Consider the following 21,158-nt stretch of genomic DNA (forward strand, 5'->3'; position numbering starts at 1 on the left):
AGGTTAAAATTCTTACTTCATGACCTGTTGAACTGGAAAATTATAAAAGGCGTTTCGGGTATTGTAAAGGGTAAAACAAAACGTTTCTCAAGAAGAATCTCAAATACAGTGAGGGCGGAATAACGACCTTGAGATCTGTGTGGACCGAGCCTGGCTCCCCCGCGGCTTTATGCGGGGCCTGGTCTGCAAGCGAATTCAATACAGGCAGGGAAGTAAGCCTCCGCCCGCGTTGATGCTCGCTATTTTCAAACAGACAAAAGACCTGAGCCTTCAGCTTTTGCTGCTCTTCATGCTAAACGTGAAAGCGTGATGAAAGTCTTGGACTTGAACTATATTGGACAACTAGAATAAGCCACAGCGGCAGGAACCTGAGGAACCCCGTTTGCCGCGGACGTCGAGGGAGAAGCCAAAAGGCTGCAAGGCAAGAGCGCGCGGATCAAGCGCTTGGGAGCAGAGGGGAGGGCCGGGCCTCGGGTTCCCGGGTGAATTCGAAACACCGCTCATTTCCGAGAGCCAAGGGCTTTGACCGACCGCCTGTGCTGTACACAGCCGGAGAGGGCCTGCGTCTACACTGAAGGGTGTCCAGGGTGCTTGCGGCTCAGACGCGCCCATCACTCCCAGCTCCTGCGGCTTCTGGGAGATGGGGATTTAGTGGAGCGATCCCTGGTCTCTGGCGCTAGGCTGAGGAACTGGAGACTCAGTTGGACGTGGGAGCCCCAGGGACCTCGCTTCGGGGAGGTGAGGAACCCTAACCCTAAGGAAGGCCTCTCGGGAGCCGCAATCTACGTGCTTCTTCAGAGATCGAAGGTGCTCCCAGGATCCTTTTTCTTTAAAAATTTTTGGTGGGCCAGTCTTGGCGACAAGTTCATTTCTTGGAGCTGTCATTAGGCATTGGTACTCAGGAGGTTTCCGTAGTGTGGTGGTTATCACGTTCGACTAACACGCGAAAGGTTCCCCGGGCGGAAACAGGTTCCTTCCCCCGCCCCCCCCCCCGAACTCCTGGTTTTTTTTTAAAAACTGGGGCAAGTGTGATGGGTTATGGCAGAATGTATAGCTGCGTTTTTCTCCCCCAAACCAGGAGAAGTTCTCTTACTACTGTAAGCCAACTCAGCACTTGGAACCAGGCCTCCTTTCTTTGCTCTGAGTAAGCTCTTTAGGGGCCAGGCCACACACATTCCAAGGAGGACACAGGAGAAGGCTTGCCTTCAGGTTATCTTTCCATCTGAAAATCCCCACACCTTCTCTTCAGGGGCCTAAATCTCCTCTACATGTTGACAAGGATCATGTCTCAGAAAACCAAGAAATGCATCCCTGTGAAGCAAACTTGGCTTTCCTCACCCCAGCACACTTGTGAAACAATTTGGTTTTCACGACAGAAAAATAGAGAACGAATTCAACTCTGCATGGGGCTCAAACCAAAGACACAAGGATGAAGAATTTCATGCTTCACAAATTGAGCTGGTTGGGGAGGAAAAGGAGCCGGTACACATGCTTTTAACCAGGAGAGGTGCCCCGCAGTCAGGTCAGGAAATAGGAAATAGATGGATCTGCTCATCACCCACTGAGAACCAAGTCTGCCCCTGATTCATAAGGCAACTGAGGCAAAGAGACCATCACATTGGCTCCCCCAGCACACAGTGCTAAAACTAGAGTAGGATGGAACCCACCTTGTGGCCTGGCTTCTGAGCCCAAAGCCTCACTCAGGAGGGAGAGGGTGGTGAAGGGTGATGAGCAGTGAGGCAAAGGCTGGGAGCCTTGCACAGCTGCTTTCAGCCCTCGGGGCTGAGAATCACCTTTTTTTCTGCTCTCTGCATCTCTGAAATCTAATCTTTTCTGGGGTAGACTGCCTGTTGTTGTTGTTCAGTTGCCCAGTTGCAGCTCCTTGGAAGGAAAGTTATGACCCATCTAGACAGCATATTAAAAAGCAGAGACATTACTTTGTCAACAAAGGTCCGTCTAGTCAAGGCTATGGTTTTTCCAGTGGTCATGTATGGATTTGAGAGTTGGACTATAAACAAAGCTGAGCACCAAAGAATTGATGCTTTTGAACTGTGGTGTTGGAGAAGACTCTTGAGGGTCACTTGGACTGCAAAGAGATCCAACCAGTCCATCCTAAAGGAGATCAGTCCTGGGTGTTCATTGGAGGGACTGATGTTGAAGCTGAAACTCCAATACTTTGGCCACCTGGTGCAAAGAACTGACTCATTTGAAGAGACCCTGATGCTAGGAAAGATTGAAGGCAGGAGGAGAAGGGGATGACAGAGGATGAGATGGTTGGATGGCATCACCGACTCAATGGACATAGGCTTGAGTGAACTCCGGGAGTTGGTGATGGACAAGGAGGCCTGGCGTGCTGTGGTTTATCGGGTTGCAAAGAGTCAGACACGACTGAGCGACTGAACTGAACACAAACATAAATGCAAATTATGAAAATTAAGGCTGATTGTTGAAGAGATAAATCTTCATCTTATAGTTACTAGAAGAATAACAATAACAAAAACAGATAGGAGTAGAAATTATCTAGAAAAGCAGAAATTTTAAAGTTAGAAATAAATATACAGAAGAGAAAATATAAATGGTTGACTTTGAAAAGACTACTAAAGCTGATAAAACTGTTAAGAGAGAAAAAGGAAGTCATTGCTACTAAACTTGTAGACATAAGGGAACAATAAGTGAATCTCTTAAACACAAATATTTTAGAGGAACTGAATCATTTGTCCTAATAATGATTTTTTTTTTGGGGGGGGGGATGAACTAGTCTACAAGCACTGAATTTTTTCAAGTCAGAATTTAAAAATCTTCCTGCAAAGAAAGCTCCAGGACTAAAAAATGTTCATTAGAAGAAATGGCTCCTGAGCAAAGAAATTCCAAAAGAATTAAAAGATGCCGCATTTTCTCCAATTTATTGTATGAGTTTAGACTAAAGCCAAACTCTCCAAAAAATATAGTGTAAAAAACAGAAGTTATAGGACTGTCATTGCTGAATATAGCTGTAATTTAAAAATACTGAATCAAGAAATATGTTACAAAAGTATGTGAAAATAAAGAAAAATAAGAAAAAAAAGTATGTGGAAAGTGTTAAATATCGAACCAAATAATATAGTAGTAATGTATGTAAGAAGTAGTCACTTAGTCCTGTCCAACTCTTTGGGATCCAATGGGATATATAGCCGCTCTATTCATCGAACTCCCTAGAAAAGAACACTAGGACAGGAAGAAGGGAGCAAGGAGTTCCTCCTGACCAAGAGATTGAACCGAGGTCTCTTGTATTGCAGGCAATTTTTTTACCATTTGAATCACCAAGAAAGCTCATTGAATGCTATGACAAGATTGGTCTTATCTTGGAAAATAACTGAAGCTCTTTAATAAATAAATTAATCTAATTAGCCACATTAACTATGTAGAGGAAGAAAATAATAATTACTACACAGAATATGGGGTTCCAAAATCACTGTGGACAGTGATTGCAGCAACAAAATTAAAAGACACTTGCTCCTTGGAAGGAAAGCTATGACAAACCTAGACAGCGTATTAAAAGGCAGACACATCACTTTACTGACAAAGGTATAGTCAAAGCTATGGTTTTTCCAGTAGTCATGCAGGGATGTGAGAGTTGGACCATAATGAAGGCTGAGGGTGAAGAACTGAGGCCTTCGGATTGTGGTGTTGGAGAAGACTCTTGAGAGTCCCTTGTACAGCAAGGAGGTCAAACCAATCAATCCTACAGGAAATCAACTCTGAATTGGAAGGACTGATGCTGAAGTTGAAGGTCCAATACTTTGGGCACCCGATGCAAACAGCCGACTTGCAGGAAAAGACTCTGATGCTGGGAAAGATTGAAGGCAGGAGGAGAAGGGGACAACATAGGATGAGATGGTTGGATGGCCTCACCGAATTCAATGGACATGAACGTAGGCAAACTCGGAGAGAGAGTGAAGGACAGGGAAGCCTGGCGTGCTGCAGTCCATGGGGTCGCAAAGAGTCGGACACGACTTAGTAACTGAACAACTATATATATAGTACTGTTGACGTATTTCCAGGTACATTAGATCCTTCCTGGAACTCCGATGTGCTCACAGGACACGCAGGGGCAGAGGTGGCTGACGATGTTAAATTCATCACAGCGTCCGGCTCACAGACTCAGAGACATCTCGCCACTACTGGGCAAGACCCCGTCTTCGCATCTCCACTCCTGTCGGAGCGATTCCTCCCCTCCGGCTTCTCTCTACCTTCGGCCGCTGACGCCTCCCCGGACACTGGGGGGTCGAGCGGGACCGCAGCTGCTGTCTTGATTCTCGCTCCCTGGTGGGTTGTGGCCCATTCATCAGCCCATGCTCCAGAGTGTGAATCAGCGACCTGATGGCTCTTTGGGTTGCTAAGACCTTCTGGGAGAAAAACTGAAAAGCAACAAGTCCAAATATTCTAAATCAAAGGCCCACAGAAACACACTGAAAGGTAGGAACCCACCAGCGAGGTGGTTGCTGCGCTGCCAGCCACCAAATGCTGCTCCATATACCCAAATAGCTCAGAGCTTTGCAAAGCCCCAGTTGACATCATCTCCTTACAGTCTTCTGTTCAGAACCACCTCGAGGTTTTCAGTTCTCCTTTTCCTGCTCCTGGTGGCCAGAACCGCGTAGTATTCTGACCTGACTGTGCACTAGGCAAAACAAGGAGGAAGTGAGAAAAGTACTTGGGCGCTATGCATTGGCCGGGAATCGAACCCGGGTCTCCCGCGTGGGAGGCGAGAATTCTACCACTGAACCACCAATGCTTTGCCACAAGCAACATTTTGACAACTCTCCAGAAAGAATCTCTACAATAACCAATCTCCTGGTGGTGGGGAAACAAGACTTCCCAGATAGGTGTTGTCTTTGGAAGATAGAACTCACAGACTGAAAGGCAATCAAAGCAAAGGCTTGCAAAAGAGATGGACAATCAGGCAATAGCATGCGGTGGGGACAACCAAATGAAAATATAGAAATATTGGTTTTGTTCACTCACATTACAGCTCTGATAAAGGCTCTTTCCAATCACAGAACAGACCCTTGCAGAAAAACATCGGAGATTCATCCAGATCCCTTGTTTATAACCCTAGACTTTCAACTGTCAACCTTAAATTTTACCTAAAAGAGTCTATTTAATGGTCTTAAAGAGTCTGAGAAAATGGTCTAACTTGCCAAAATAGGCAAGTGAAAAATATTTTTAATTAAACATTTTATTTTTAAGACTTCAAAATATACAAGTTCAAAGGTTACTTTCCATTTACAGTTGTTACTAAATACTGGCTATATTCATCATGTTGGCTCCTTGAGCCTATCTTACATCTCATAGTCTGAACCTTCCACACTCCCAACCTTATGTTGCCCCCCTACTCACTGATAACCATTAGTTTGTTCTTTTTATCTTTTTGTTGTTGTTATATTTACTAGTTTGTTGTGTTTTTTAGATTCCACCTATAAGTGATACCATACAGTATTTGTCTTTCTCTGTCTGACTAGTTTCACTCAGCTTAATGCCCTCCAAGTCCATCCATGAACAGCAAATGGCAAAATTTTGTTCTTTCTTATGGCAGAGTGGTATTCATTTGCCTCACTGTATCCTGAGTGACCTTGCACAGCCCAAATCTGAACATGCCTGTTGCCTAAAGCCACCCAGTGTCCCCATATTCCTTCACTAAAATGTCTTATTACCTCTAGGACATGTACTCTGCTTCTCCCCATCCTTATCATCGAGATACCTCTTGCCAATTCCCAAGTCCAGCAACAGTGAAGTAACTTGATGTTTCAGGAACTCTTTCCCTTTCAGGGACTTGCTTCTCTCTACAGGGGGGCCTTTCACAACACCCTCTCCATTCTTCAAACTCATCCTCATTCTTCAGGTCTCAGTTCAGAAGTTTCCCCTGGAGAGACTTTCCTGACTGCTGGAATTGAATGTGTGATGTGTCCACTTTGCTTTTGACATTGTGTTCTAACAAAATCACATTTTACTTGACTCTGTCTTCCAAAGACATATTTTCATAAAAAAGATTTATATTTTCCAGAAAAACCAAGACTATGTATGTAAATAAAATATTTTCAAAAGATAGGATAGTGCCTAGCATAGTTTATAGTCTAGAGTTGTTAAACAAGGAAAGAGAGAGGAGCAAATAAAGGAAAGTTTCTCTCTCACACACACACACTAACAGATAAAGAAAAAATAAATTTAGCAAGATAGGCAGAATGATTAGTCTGCAAAGCATCGGAACTGCAGCATAACAACTGAAAAAGGTGGAGAATAAAATGATCAAAAATAAAGTTTTGCCTGAGTGTAATGTGCTACAAAGATCTTGAGTGGATCTTCAGAGTTGAAAACAACTCAAGAACTGGGAAGGAGAGGGGAAAGGTATGGTGTGGTGTGATGAAGGGAATAAACCTTGGTGCGAAAACTTCACTTATACTTCTGTGTAGGTCTCTGTAAGACACCAGAATTTGAAAACTGGCCATTTTGATCCTTGGGCTTTTCGAAGGACTTAAAAGAGATGCTCAGGAGGAGAGAAACTCTGGGGCTCTGCAGTGATTGTGCATGGATTAGTGCTTGGCCTATACCAGGCTAATTGTTAAAAAAAAAAAAAAAAGAATAAAAAAGGGATAATTTGAAAATCAGACAAGGCAAAGGGCAAAAGAAATTTATATTAGACAGAAGAGTAGCAATCCAGCATCTACCCAGAATCAAATGCAATCATTCTTCTCTGCATATCCTCCTTGAGTGACCAAAGAGGGTGGGGCTAAAGGGAAATCTTGGAGTGAAATTTGCATTTATTCTCCCTTTCGTAGGTCTCTCTCAAACACAAGAGCTTAAAAGCAAGGCCATTTGATTTTTGGCCTTTTTCAACAACTCAAAAGAGTATCTTATCTGGTTAATCATTAATTCTGAAGAGAATAGATTAAATTCACTTAGGTGTCCACTTTAATAAATTTTTGTTATAATTTATGTTACTGTTATTGAATCAGGAGACGAGGATATTAAATTTCTTTAAAAGTTTTTAAAAAAAGAAAGAAAAAGAACCTTAGGAGAAGAGAGGCTTAACTGTCATTCAGATCTTCTGAAGTAACTCAGGCACATCTCCAAATTTTGAGCCTCCCAAACTGTCTCTGGGTCCAGAATGCCTGTTTAGAGAAGAATTGGTGTTTGTCTCAAGAGTGAGGGGAAAGGGTTTGGAAGGCACCAAGGCGTGGGAGGGCAAAGAGAATGCATCCTAAGTGAGGAAATGAAGTCCAGTATTTTGATTTGAATTCCACATCTTGATGGTATTTCTTGACCTAAACCTCCTATACAAACTTCCGTTGGGTGTGCTTTTGGAGGCATTTCCAGTAAAGAGGCCTGTATAAACTGATCTTTTGAACTGGCTTTGCAGCATCATTCCTGTGACTCTTCCTGGTGATGCCGAGAGCAAACATTCAGAGGAGAGCACTGGTGGTTTAGTGGCAGAATTCTTGCCTGCCATCCAGGAATACACGGGTTCAATTCCTGACCAATACACAGCTTAAGATACTGTGTTCTTTGACATTTAACGAACTGTCTTAGCTGGAAAAGTCAGTTTTTGCAGCCCTCTGAAGCCACGAAGTGCTTGCAAACCGCTAATGCTGCAGGACCCCTCCTGTTGGGAGTATGTCTTTGAAGTACCGAGTTTATCCACTAGAGGTTTGGAATTTTTGAAACCGAAACCATTGTTACTACATATCCTTTTTCTTATCCCAGTCTCGGACTACATCGCACTATGGAGGTTCATACACAAGAAACTTAGTGTCAAGCCTAAGGTCACATAGATTTTCTCCTATGCTATCTTCTGGAACATGTATAATTTAGCATGTTCCTTTTAGGTCTATGAACTATTTTGAGTTACGTTTTGTGAAAAATGTAAGGTCTATGTAGATGCACTCAGAAATTGCAGAAGTGAGAGGAGGCAATTTTCTGCAAATGTTGCTAGTGGCAAATAAGGTTATGGAACCATGAGTGTTTAGACATGGTAACTGGCAGCCACAATCTACTTTCTAGTCACCTTTTTAGTGCTCTTCAGTGGCAGTAAATATTCCACTTTTCTACGACCTGCCTCACTGCTCCTCTCTACTCTGGCATACTAAAACCTCTCTGATAGAAAGCCATTGGTCTTGCCTTCCTTGACAATTTCCTGTCCGTTACTCCCTTTCTTTCAATGGACTTTTATGCTCACATCCACAAATAACTAGTAGAATGGCATTTATATTAGCCTTTCCCAAAAGCTGTAGTTTGAAATTATCCAAATGTTCATCATTTGTGACATAGTTTTATATTGGCATAATGCCAAAATTAAGGTGTGAGAAATTCAGTAACATACATATATATAAAAAACATCACGTTGCTTGTTAATAGCTAGATAGAAAAATCATATATTCATTCACATGAACTTGAAGAAAGAATTCTCACCTGAAGGAGTAGACATCAGAGTTAAGTATCAGAGGATGGATATGCATTACCTGGAAAGTATTAAGGGCCATGCTTGAATGATAAAATTTTTCTGTCGATCCTGGTGACAACTACACATTACAGTATTAAAACAGCTGCCCATTAATGATACAAACATTTTGTTCTGTAAACACAACTTAATGATTTCCTTTCAGGATAAAAATGGGAGGTGGGATGTCAGAAAATCCCGTGTAGGCCATGATCAGTTTGCAGTATACTCTAAACTCTTTAAAATCTGTTTTATTTTGTATATAAAAAAAGCATGACTGATACTTGAAATATTTCCACCAAAAAACAAACAAAATCCCCGTACAACTTGACAGTTTCTTTCGTGAAATATACATACAAGACTCATTTAGAGCTTGAACTTGGACTATAGATATTTTATCTTAAATGGCGAGATCTGGAGTACGTCCAGACTCTATAACCTGGTGACCTCTGTTATCCTGACCCTCCTTGTTTTGGCGGTCGGCGACCAGGCCAAGAGTTGTTTTGGTAGATACAATGCAAAAGATAAAGATAAACACTGCCGTGACTCGGATTCGAACCGAGGTTGCTGCGGCCACAACGCAGAGTACTAACCACTATACGATCACGGCGCGCCACTGTACGGTAAGCGAAGTGCGACACTGCTCTTTTAAACTTTGACAAATCCGTTCCAATTACTGTGCTATTCTGTTGTTGGATAATTGTAGGCACTCCCGATTCTCTCTCACATCTTCCCTCCGTTACGCCCTCTCAAGTCTGTTGCATTTTTCATTTCCCCCGCGTCCAGTCCTTGTCACTGCACGGGCTTCCAGAAGTTATCATTGCTTTGTCCTTGCCGCCTCTGCTTCATTCCCGCCTCTTTATATTTCTGTTTTGATCAACCGTCCCCAAGCCCTCTTTCTGGCTTCCTTGGCTGGCTGAACGCAGGGAGAAAGGGGGCAACGCCAGGGGCGCAGACGGTAGAATGAAGGCAGAGCAAACTGGGAGGCAGCACTGAGTCCACTCGGGGTTCAGCTTCCCTGGGGCTCGCTAGGATCAGGCCCGGAGCGTCTCCGGAGCTCTGCATCTGCGGCGAGTGTGGCACCAGGCGCTGCGGGGACGCTCGACTGCACTTCTGCTTTCGGAATCGCCCGACCCCCGGCTTCCCCACAGGTTTCTTTGGTTTTCGGAGGCTTTGGAGCGGGTATAACCGTTCGGAGAAGGACTAGTGGCTCCTCCTAGCGTGGAAGGCTTGCTTGCACTCTAAGGGAATGAGGTGGGGGAGGGGGAATAGAGCGATGTCTCCAGCTGTCTCTGTGGCGCAATCGGTTAGCGCGTTCGGCTGTTAACCGAAAGGTTGGTGGTTCGAGCCCACCCAGGGACGTCTCCCAACTTTTATAGAATGAAAAGGGGGTGCGGTTATTTCTACCCCAAACATTCCTCTAAAGGTGCAGAAGTCCTCCATTACCCTTCTGTTCCCCGAATCTTATGCACAACAGGAGGACATAAGCGAGGACATCACTGATCCCCACGGAAGAGCTCTGGAGGAAAATAGGTCACTTGGAATCCAGGATTCTTCATCTAATCGTTATCCTCTGGGTTCCTTTTAGCAATGAAGTTTCTCCCATTGTTTGTACTAGTATTTACTGAACTCTTTCCATCTAACTTTGAAATTCATTTGGCTCTATGCATTTTCTGTTACAATTAATACACATTCATCAATCTTGTGCACATGTCTATAGGATAGAGTTCTGGAAGAGCAACTGCTCTATCATAGTGTTTACATGGTTTTGTGTATGGTTCCATTCTCCCACCTTCGTTGGCCTATTAGCTATAACTGTGTTTCGTTACTTTAGAGATTGCTTTAGGCTTTACAACATACATCTGTAACTCACCACAGTCTGCCTTCAAGCCATGTCACACCTTTTTACATTTCTCCCCTGCTGGCCTTTATGCTGTTGTCATGCGTGCTTACTTTGCTTATGTTATAAACTCCACAATCTATCATTGTTACTTTTCTTTAAACTGTCGCATGCTTTTAAAAAGGTTTAAACAGTAATGATAATACCAATAATAATAATAAATGCTGTATATTTCTCCCACAGATGCCATTTTTCTTGTCCATCAATTTGTGTACATCCTTATTTCCATCTAGTATGAGTTTCCTTTTTCCTGGAGGACTCTAACATTTCTTGTAGTGTGGTTCTGCTGGTGATGAAGTCTTTCAACATTTGTATGTCTGTAAAATTTTCATTTTTATCTCTCCAAGACTTTGCCGGGGGTGGGGGGGGTGTAAACTGTTCCCCCCCCCCCCCCCCCGCCACCCTCAATCCTTTAAAGATTTAAAGATGTTATTCCACTATCATCTTCTCTTTTTTTGTAAATGTATATAGCAGAGTTTATTTTCCTATTTCTTGATTCCTTTCAAAAAGTTTTTATTTTTAAATTGGGGTATAGTTGCTTTACCACTATCTTATATCCACTGCTTCTGATGAGAAATCTGATATAATCTGTTTGTTTTCTGGATGCAGCTTGTCAGTATCCGTGCTTCGTTTGAGAGTCCTTCTTTTTCAGTGGATTTGAACAGTTTAATTACAGTGTGTTAGGGTCCATTTGGTTCCTTGGTTCAGTAGGGTTATACTTTTAATTATGATTGGAATGTTTTCTGTCATTATTTCTTCAAAAATATTTTCTTTCACAAAATTTACCCCTAGTGTTTTCAGGGACTCCAATTATATTAGACTTTCTAAAATTGCCCTACCCTTCATTTATGCATGCTATTAAATTTTTTTTTTGACTGTGGGAATTTCACTCTGGATATTTAAAAATTGATTGTGGCTTTGTGTTCCATAATCCTTCCCCCCGCCCCCGCCCCCGCAATGTCTCATCTATTGTTAATTCTAGCTGGTGAATGTATCATCCCAGATATTATATTTTTCATCTCTGAAGTTTGGGTCTCATCTTTTGTCTATGTTCTACATCTTTCCTTAACTGGACATATGTAACACAGTCATAATAACTATTTTAAAATCCTCTCTATAATTTAAAATCTGGTTCAGTTTGGATTGATTATTTTCCTCCTTATGGGATATGTTTTCCTGCTTCTTTGCATGCTTGGTATTCTTTGGATGCCAGATATTGTCAAAGTTTTGCTTTGGGGAAACTGGTTATTTTAGCATTCCTATGAATCTTGAGATATATTCTGGGGGACAGTTAAGTGACTTGTAATTACTTTCATGTTTTTGGACCTTGCTTTTATGATTTTTAGGTCAGTCAGTCTAGGACTGAGTGTTCCCATGAGTGAGGCAAAATTCCTGAGGTCTCTAGCCAATGGTTGATGAATGATGAGTAGCCCAATATGGCTGGTGGGAGTAAGATTTTCTGCCCTGTGTGAGTACCAGACACAGTTCTATGATCTTTTCAGAATTTCCTTCCTTGGCATCATGCAATTTCTCTGCAAGTATGCTCTGATCAGAACTCTGTTTACTATTTGAGGGAGATCTTTTTCATATGTCTGGATTCTCTCTTCCATCTCTCTCATCACTGGATCTTTGTCCTATGGACTCCAGCTACTTTGCTCTCCACAGGCTCTTGGCTTTATCTTCACTATCAAGGACCTGGCCTCAGATCTTATTCCCCATGCCCAGTTTGCAATCTCTCTGAAATCAGTAAGCTGAACCAATGGTAGGGCTCACCTTGTTTGTTCTTCATCTCTCTGTGATTTCTCTTTTTATTGCCTATTTCCAGTGTTTGGAAAGCTAGTGTTTCATGTCTTTCTTTTTTTTTTCCCCCTTGGAAGCAGGGGAAAAGGGGAAGGTATTTCCAGCAAGAAGATAAATAAAATTTCTGTCACTCCACATTTGCCAGAAGCTGAAGGCATCTTTTTATGTTCCTAGTTGAGCTTCAGTAGGAGTTGTATTTATTGATATTCCAGTGTATTGTTCCAATCTGATGAAAGATCTTTTTCTTGTCAGTATGACAAGCTTTCTATGCATCTATCTGTTCCTTCAAAATGGGGAGTGGTGCCCTCCTAAGCAAGAAATACAACAGAAGAGCAATGTGGCCACTGCCCACAGACACCCTACTGCATATGTTCAGCAACTAAATCTCCAAGATGTTTAGAAAGTCTTCCAACAACTTCCAATTGTTTTTGTTGTAGCCAAGTGCCCTGGGAAGAAAACTCACTCAGAAGGGCGGTACGGATAGTGGAGTACCGTTTATTATACCGGTGGGTCTGAGGCAGAGATTCCTCTTTAGTGAGGGACCCCGACCAATTTTTGTGACAACTTTTTATACCCAAAGCAAATGTGCCCAAGCTCAGAACCCCCAAATTCTCTAAAGCCCACTCTGGACAATGTAAGTAAGAGATACAATCAGGTTACAGCCATAAATTTACATTCTAAAGTCATCTGGACATGCAGTTTAGCCTACATCAACAATGGGTATTAAGATTACAGATAGTGATTGATTACATAGTGGACATTGCACTCTTTTTGGCTCTGGGAAGTCTAGGTATGGGTCAGCCTGGTCTGGTTTCCCTGCACCAGAGAGGCCTGCTCTGTTTTTATTTCCATGGCCTCCATATACAGTCCAAAGTTCACCGAGAGTGTAAGATGGAGTTCCCTTTCTTTTCAAAATGGAGTCAGTCCAGTCAGGGCAACTTGTTCCTTTCCTTCTTCATTTTCAGTAGTGACCTACATAACTGTACTAGAATGACTTGAGATTGCTTCCTGCCACGTAGCTTACTGACTGGAATTAGGGAAACCACTGGTCTCAGACATTTGCTCCTCTTGCCTTTCCTTTGTGGATTGCCTTTTTGCCTTCATTGTATGCACACACTTTAATGACTGGGCTGCCTCCTATACCAGGGTGAATTAGCAAACTGATAACTGTCTCCATGTGATTCCTTGACAGTGTTTGACTATCTTTGAAAAACAAATTAGCCTACTTGAGACAAATCATTAGAACCAAGAATCCTGCTGCTGATAATGCATCATGTGCAGACCTGAATACCAAGAATTATTGGCACACCTTCCCTTGGTTCTTCTGTTGAATCTCATGAGCATAATTGGGCCCTTTGCCTTTATACACTAAATATGGTTCTTGGACAATCTGTGTGTGTGTGTGTGTGTGTAAGTGTGCACATGCATGGGTATTTCTCTTTGCCTGTCCTCCTCTGTCCCTCGTACTCTAGGCTGCCCCCAATTTTACCCATTTTTCTCTCCCTCTCTTCTGTTTTCTGGGATCTCTCATTAGAATGTCTTTCATCACTGAACACATATTAGGGGCTTACTAAGTGCCAGGCCCTCCTCTGGGAGAGATGCTGCGTGTTGAGCAAACCCAAGGCAAACCCCTGCCCTGCTGAGCCCGCATCTGGAGCATAGCAGAAGCATAACAGCTTGGCACTGTGTCCTTTCCAGGTGTGGCCTCCCGTTTCCCTCCCATGGCACTAACAGTGAAAAGGACAAGAAAAACCTAACAAAGAACAGGAAAGAGTGACTCACAATCTAGAAGGCAGGTAACAAGGAACACACCTGCCCCACACATAAATTTTTTTTAAATAAATAACATTTTAGGGAAAGAAGTCTCCAGTGACAGCTCCTTAATTCCTGGCGCAGACACTGCATGTGTTTTACACTTCTTAAAAGTGACAGTGATGGCCATGCTCACCACCCTTAAAGTACTGACACTTCCTCTTAATCTGTGACCATATGGACACTTCATAATCTATAAAATAATGAGATAGTTACCCCAAAAATGGTAGGTAGAATAATTAACACAGTGGCTTCTAGAATTATGACTTAGTCTCTATTTATCATATGGTATATTATTTAGGCTTAGTTGCCCAGCTGACTCTCTGTGCCCAATGGACAGAGAAGCTATAAACTGGAGCCCACCAGGCCTCTCTGTCCATGGAATTTCCCAGGTAATAATACTGGAGCAGGTTGCCATATCCTGCCCCAGGGGATCTTTCCAACCCAGGGATCGAACCCTTATCTCTTGTGTCTCTTGCTTTGGTAAGTGGTATTCTTTACTGCTAGTACCATGGGACGCCCATGATACATTTAATTTACTACAACACATATTTTACATTTTTATAAAAAATATTTATAAGATTTAAGTTTGCTTATTGGACCAGTAAAACCAGTGTAGGAAAATCAGACAGTTCAGTGTCATTAGAATTTTGAAGAGAAAATAAATCCAAGACTTCTACAGACATTGAATTAGAGCTCTTTGCCACCAATATTTTCTTCATTATTAGAAAATCTGGAAGAAAACATAAAATAGCTTTTAGACTGAAATTACTAAACAAGTGTGATGCATACATGGCTTCCCAGGGGGTGCTTAGTGGTAAAGAACCCACCTGCCAATGCAGGAGACATAAGAGATGCTGGTTATATTCCTGGGTTGGGAAGACCCCCAGAAAAGGGCATGGCAACCCACTCCACTATTCTTACCTATAGAATCCCCATAGGATTGCAAACAGTCAGTTGCGAGCATGCACACACGTGATGCATAAAAGGAGTCATCTTTAGAAGCATAACATGACAAAAACATTGTCTGTGTCATTATATGTCAATTATTAGAATTCTTAAAAGTCTTTAAAAGTATTTTTTCTTTTACCTAACACAGATGATCACAAATTTATGCACAGCTAAACTTTTTTTCTGAGCTAATTTTTTTTCCCCCTGAGTTACAGATCACCAAGAAAGGAAGTTCAAGGAAAAAGGAAAAAACCCAACCCTTGGATTCCATCCACTGGGATCCTGGAACTAGAAGTTCAGTGACTACCCCACTTTGGAGAGAGGCACAATGGATTATGTACTGCAAACCAGGTTGCCTCTCTTTGCTTGGACTCAGATTGGACCCAGGGCCAGGCCAAGGCCAGGACGAGACAAGACTACATACCATGATCACAGGGCAGCCAACCCTCTGACAGCACCAATGCAGACAATTGTGGGAAGCTCTTGAGAACTCTCCCTCTTCCTTTAATGCATTTCCCACCTGATCCCTTCATCCTCCCACCACAGGAAAGATCCTTCATCTTTCTGTCCAGTTGCAACACTTTGTTCTCCCTGCAGGACAAAAAGAGCCAGGCAAGAGACAAGAGGGCAGCTGCACTTCCCTGAAGGGTTTTTCAGGAGGTGGGTGGTTCTAGCACTCAGACTGACCCAAGACCCCACTGCCTAGCAAGGCAACCAGGAGGAGTCCCAAGAGCAGGCAGTGCCGGGGGGATGACAGCTTAGTAGAGTTCCTACAAGCACAGGGTAAGCCTGGCTTACACTTTGGGGAGAGCAGCATAAAACACTGCCTGAAGCTTCTCTGCAGCCTAAAGAGAACAGACTTCAGGTTCCTGAAGGGGCAAGCAGGAACTCTGTGCGAGGACAAAGCCTTCCCCTGGCCTTGGAGGACAGGTCCTACAGAAGCTGGTTTTGAGGGAAAGACCAAAGGAAAGGAGCAACAGTGGCCCAACCAGTGGTCTTGAGTTGAGATATCTGCAAGTTACTCTCAAATGATGGAGCAAATCGTGTAGACGAAGAGAGTGAGAAAGCAAACGCGGGAAAATGTTAACTGTGCAGTTGGGACAGAATATACAGTGTGAGGATTTCAATTTTTTTTTTGTATTTTAAAAGGTTTTATGTTTTTGTTTTCTTAATGAGTTTTTAGAACTCAAGTCCCAGGTTCTCTTTGAATGAAAATTCCATATGTGAGACACTAGGTTTCTGAAATAAAGGAAGAAAAGACTGGAGGGTAGAAGTCCTGGTGGTTCATCACGTTTCTCTTCCCCTACCTGAAGGGCACCTGGCCACAGGAACCCTGCACAGGGTCTTGCCTGTGCCTTGCAGTAAACCACTCTGGTCAGGAAGAGGAAGATTTAATGCAATTTAGAGCTTTCCTGACCTGGAATTGAATCCAGACCACAGCAGTAACAATGCCAAATTGTAGCTACCAGGCAACCAGACATTACCTTACTACCTCCTCCCTCTAATTTGGCTTTTCCAGTTGAAAACTGACAGTAAAGGTTAAATTTCTGGGAGTGGCAGAGCAGAAAAGGAGGTGAGTCCCAGTGGCCCAGGGCTGCATGCAGCTGGGCAAGGCTCCAGCCCTTGTCTGCTCAACTCCCTTCACTCTCCCTCCTGGGTGATGCTTTGGGCTCTGAGGCCAGGCTGAAAGGTGACAGGCTGAGTCCCTCTTGGTTTGGTTTTAGTGCTGTGTACAGCAGAGCCAAGGTCATGCTCTCTTTCTGAATCTCAGTTTCCTTATATTAGGCATTCTCAGTGGGTGATGAGGGGATAGGTCTGCTTCCTGATCTCTCACCTGACTCCAGGGTCTCTCCTGATAATGGCACGCGTAAGGACTCCTTTCCGTGCAATTCAAGAGCCTGAAATCCTTCATCTATGTGTCTTTGGGTTGAGCACTGGGTCGTTGACAGTCTCTTAGGTTCTGTCAGGCAAACCAAATTGTTCCACAGGTGTGCTGAGGTGGGGAAAACCGAGTGAACATCACAGGGAAAAGCTCCTTGGTTTTCAGAGATGAAATGCCTGTCAGCGTGTAGAGGAGATTTAGGCACCAGATGAGAAGGTGAGGGCATTTCCAGAGGAAAGCTAACCTGAAGCTGGCTTTGTGCCCTCCTTGGACTTTCTGTGGCCTGGTCTTCAAAGTGACTCAGAGCAGACAAAGGAGGGCTGGCTCCTAGTGCTGAATGGGCTTTTAGGTAATTAGGGAACTCCTCCTGTATTTGTGGGTGGGGCATGAAAGTGCAACTGCACACGCTTCTATAATCCATCTCTCTAGCCCAGTTTTTTTTCTTTTTTTCTTTTTTGGTATGTGTATGTTGGGGGTGGTGGTGGTTTAGTCATCAAGTCGTGTCCGACTCTTGTGACCCCGTGGACTGTAGCCCGTCAGGCTCCTCTGTCCATGGGATTTTCCAGGGAAGAATACTAGAGTAGGTAGCCATTCCCTTCTCCAGGGGATCTTCCCCACCCAGGGATCGAACCCTGGTCTGCATTGCAGCCAGATTCTTTATCAACTGGGGCGGGGAGCGCAGAGAGGAGCTGTGGGAGGGTTTAAATGTGAATGTAAGCTTCAGGGAGAAGAAAAAGCACGTAAACATACCGCTCTGTTTCGAACTGGGCCCTTTCGCGTGTTAGGCGAACGTGATAACCACTACACTACGGAAACCAGATAACTGTTGTTGTCTAATAACACATCTCAAGAACTGTCCCTCTTACCACGCCTGGCCACAAACATTTTTGAAAGGAAAAGGACTGTAGGGGCACAGGCGATCCCTCAGGTGAGGAGACTGAACTCTGGCTTAGGTTCCTCGCCTTCCCCGAAACGAGGTCCCTGGGTCCCCAACAGTCTAGCCTGGAGGTCCCGCACCCAAGGCAGGGTCTCCAGTTTCACAGCTATGCATCCGAGTGCAAGGGTCGCCACCGCTGACTCGCCAGTTCCCAGAAGCCGCAGGAGCCGGGGGTTAGACGTGTTTGAACCCCGGTGACCCCTCAGCCCAGAAGTGTGGACGCTACTCCTCCCGGGCTGCGGACCCGACGCCTCGGTGGCCCTCGGTGGTCAATGCTCTGGGCTCTTGGAAATGATCGATGCTTCGAATCCACCCAGAAACCCGAGGACCCGCGCTCCGCTCTGCTCCGATGCCCCTGACCCGCGCACTCTTTCCTCGCAGCCCTTTAGCCGCAGTGCTTCTCCCGCAAAGACCACAGGAAACCGGGTTCCTCAGGTTTCTGCCCCTGTGGCTTATTCTAGTTGTCTACTGTAGTTCAAGTCCAAGACTTCCATCACGCTTTCACGTTGAGCAGGAAGCCCAGTAAAAGCTGACGGCTCAGGTCTTTTATCTGTTTGAAAATAGAGAGCATCAACGCGGGCAGAGCCATTCTTCCCCGCCTGTGCTGAGTTCGTTTGCAGACCAGGCCCCGCCTAAAGTCGCGGAGGAGCCAGGCTCGGTCTACCCAAATCTCACGGTGGTTCATTCCTCATCGGTTGAGGTTCTTCTTTAAGGATAGTTTTGCTTTATCGTTTACAATGTCTGAAACTTCAAAAAAATTAAATTAAAAAGAACTTTTTATTTTATATTGGAGTATAGCTCATTAACAATGTTGTGATAGTTTCAAATGGACAGAAAAGGGACTCAGCTGTACATAAATATGTATCCATTCTCCCCTAAACTCTCCTCCCACCCCGGTATGATGTCTAAAACTTATTTGCCTTTTATAATTTTCCAGTTCAACGGATCATGGAGTACGAATCTTGACCTAGAACCAAAGAGAGGTAAAGGCAATTCCCCCCAGAAAGCAGGATGTGTTTCCGTGTTCACTTCACAGCATAACGCCAGTGGGCAGAAAGCATTTCTTTTTGCTGAAAGAATTTATGCTTTGTTGTCTGTGTGTCTCTCTGTCCCTGGTTTCCTTTAGAAGTAAAGTTTCACAAACTTGGGAATGCATATGCGTTTTCTCCTGCAGTGGTTTCTTCTTTTCTTAGTGCGGCTATCACAGCCGTTTCCTTCCTGTCTGAGGTTCAGGGGCTCCGACCAGGTGGAAGACGCGGGCTGCGTGAGCACCGGCCCCGAGGCCGCAGGGCTCCGACTGGTTTCACGTGGACTCCGAGTGCAGTCGCGGGTGCAGCTGCGCGGCAGCACCCTTACCAGCGCTGGAGTCTGAGTCCCCAAGGAGGCGGATATGAAAATAGCTTTAGATCAGGACCTTTCATGAGATTCCCCTGCTTTCCTCCCCTGCAGGACCTCCCACGTCCAGCCAGAGGAGCGGATTCGCGGTCTTTTCGGCTGTGTCCAATGCGCTCCCGTCCTACGTGGACAAGAGAAGGGGGCGGCAGTCCTTTCCCCGACGGAGCGGGGGCACAGGGGATGCCCGAGGGAACATCTTTCTCGGGAGAGTCGTTTGCCCAAGTCCAGAGTCGCGAAAAGGAGGGACTGGGACTGTGTTGGCCGAAGTAAACATGGACCGAGAAGCAAACGCCAAGTCCTGACTGATTGGATGTGGGTCTGAGGAAAGCGCGGCGTCAGGGACAACTGGAGGTCTGAGCCCAGGGAGCTGGAGATGGCGTCAATCCAAGGCGGGAGAACTGCAGGGCAGCAGGTCGTGGGGGAAGACCGGACGATCCAGGTCTGGGCGCGGAGCCTTGTTCGCAATTTTCCATCCAGCCCTCCCGGTTCCTGCACCCGCCAGGAGTCTTTCGTGTCGTTGGGGATCCCGAGGTCTCACCCGCGGGGCTGCCCTCCCGCCTCTTCTGCCCCCGCCCCGGCGACCTGCTCTCCACGCGCGCTCGCCGGGAAAAGGCGCGTCACCAGGGCAGTTGTGAGGTGCGCCGGGACTGGGCAAGTCGTGGGGACTTGAAAAAACCAGGCAGACCTCGCGGGCGCGTCATACTGTCTCGCAGAGCGCTCGGCTTTTGGTATGGGGCTTATTTGGAGAAAGCAGAGAAAGAACGTTCTTCGGGTACAATTCCTTGGAGGGAAGTGCGGGACTCAGAACTCGAGGGCGAGAGACACAACACACTCTTTTCGGGCTTCCTGTTGTCACTTATAAGAACTGGGGTAGGTAGTTCTCTGGTGGTCTAGTGGCTAGGATTCGGCGCTTTCACCACCGCGCCCGGGGTTCGATTCCCGGTAAGGGAAGGCTGGTTACTTTTTTTTTTTTTTAGTTTTGGCTGCATCTCCAGCAATCTTCACTTCCTGCCCACAAGTGTTATGTGTCCCACCGTCCAGTTGCAGTGGAGTCTCTGCATCAAATCCTTCAGCCAATGAGGTAGAATCCCAGGGTCCAGGGCATTTTCTAGGGTGATAGAGGGGAGATGTGAGGAGCAGTCGGGACAGCCCCTCGCCTCCACTCCTCCCTTCACCGGAAACCTAAAGCCTCACTTTCAGTGTCCATCTAAAGAGAACTTGGGACTTGAGTACCAATTGTTCTGTTATTGTTAAGTCGCTAAGGCCAGTCTGACTCTGCCACCCCATGGATTGCAGCACACCAGCCTGTCCTGTACTGTCTCCTGGAATTTGCTCAAACTCATGTCCATTGAGTGGGTGATGCTATCTCACCATCTCGCTCTCTGCTGCCCTTTTCTTTTGCCTACAATCAGCATCAGTTTTTTCATCAGTCTTTTCCAATAAGTCAGCTCTTCCGATCAGGTGGCCAGAGAATGGGAATTTCAGTATCAGTCCTTCCAGTGAATATTCAGGATTGATTTCTTTTAGGATTGACTGGTTTGATCTCCTTGCAGTCTAAGGGATTCTCAAGAGTCTTCTCTAGCACCAGAATTTGCAAACATCAGTTCTTTGGTGCTTAACCTTCTTTTATGGTCTAACTCTCTTATCCCTACATGACTACTGGAAAAACCTTAGCTTGACTATATGAACCTTTGTTAGCAAAGTGATGTCTTTGCTTTTTAATATGCTGTCTAGGTTGGTCATAGCTTTTCTTCAAAGGAGCATGCATCTTTTAATTTCATGGCTGCATGAAACTGGCTGAGTACTTATTCCTTTAAAAAGCACACTGAAACTTATGAAAATTTGTAAGAAGAGTAACTGCATATATTCTTCATCTCAATTCATCAATTAACATTTTCCCATATTCGCTTTCTTACTCTCTCTCTGTATACATGACTTGCTCCACCATTTGAGAGGAACTTGCAGACATCCTAAGATCATTGGTTGGACCACTATTGCTCTTCTCCTTTGG

The 21,158-nt window shown here is 44.7% G+C and overlaps 3 non-coding genes across 3 annotated transcripts; 1 reads left to right on the forward strand and 2 right to left on the reverse strand.

Annotated features, from left to right (window-relative positions):
- Positions 1 to 4,700: 4,700 nt before the first annotated feature.
- Positions 4,701 to 4,771, reverse strand: TRNAG-CCC (transfer RNA glycine (anticodon CCC)). Its single transcript has one exon. It is a non-coding gene; the product is annotated as a tRNA-Gly (tRNA).
- Positions 4,772 to 9,008: 4,237 nt separating this feature from the next.
- On the reverse strand, positions 9,009 to 9,080 carry TRNAH-GUG (transfer RNA histidin (anticodon GUG)). The gene has a single exon. It is a non-coding gene; the product is annotated as a tRNA-His (tRNA).
- Positions 9,081 to 9,758: 678 nt separating this feature from the next.
- On the forward strand, positions 9,759 to 9,832 carry TRNAN-GUU (transfer RNA asparagine (anticodon GUU)). The gene has a single exon. It is a non-coding gene; the product is annotated as a tRNA-Asn (tRNA).
- Positions 9,833 to 21,158: the final 11,326 nt, after the last annotated feature.

Source organism: Bos grunniens, chromosome 3, assembly GCF_055505025.1.
Source record: "Bos grunniens cultivar Pamir isolate PY7600 chromosome 3, Bosgru_T2T1.0, whole genome shotgun sequence".
Taxonomy (NCBI): Eukaryota; Metazoa; Chordata; class Mammalia; order Artiodactyla; family Bovidae; genus Bos; species Bos grunniens.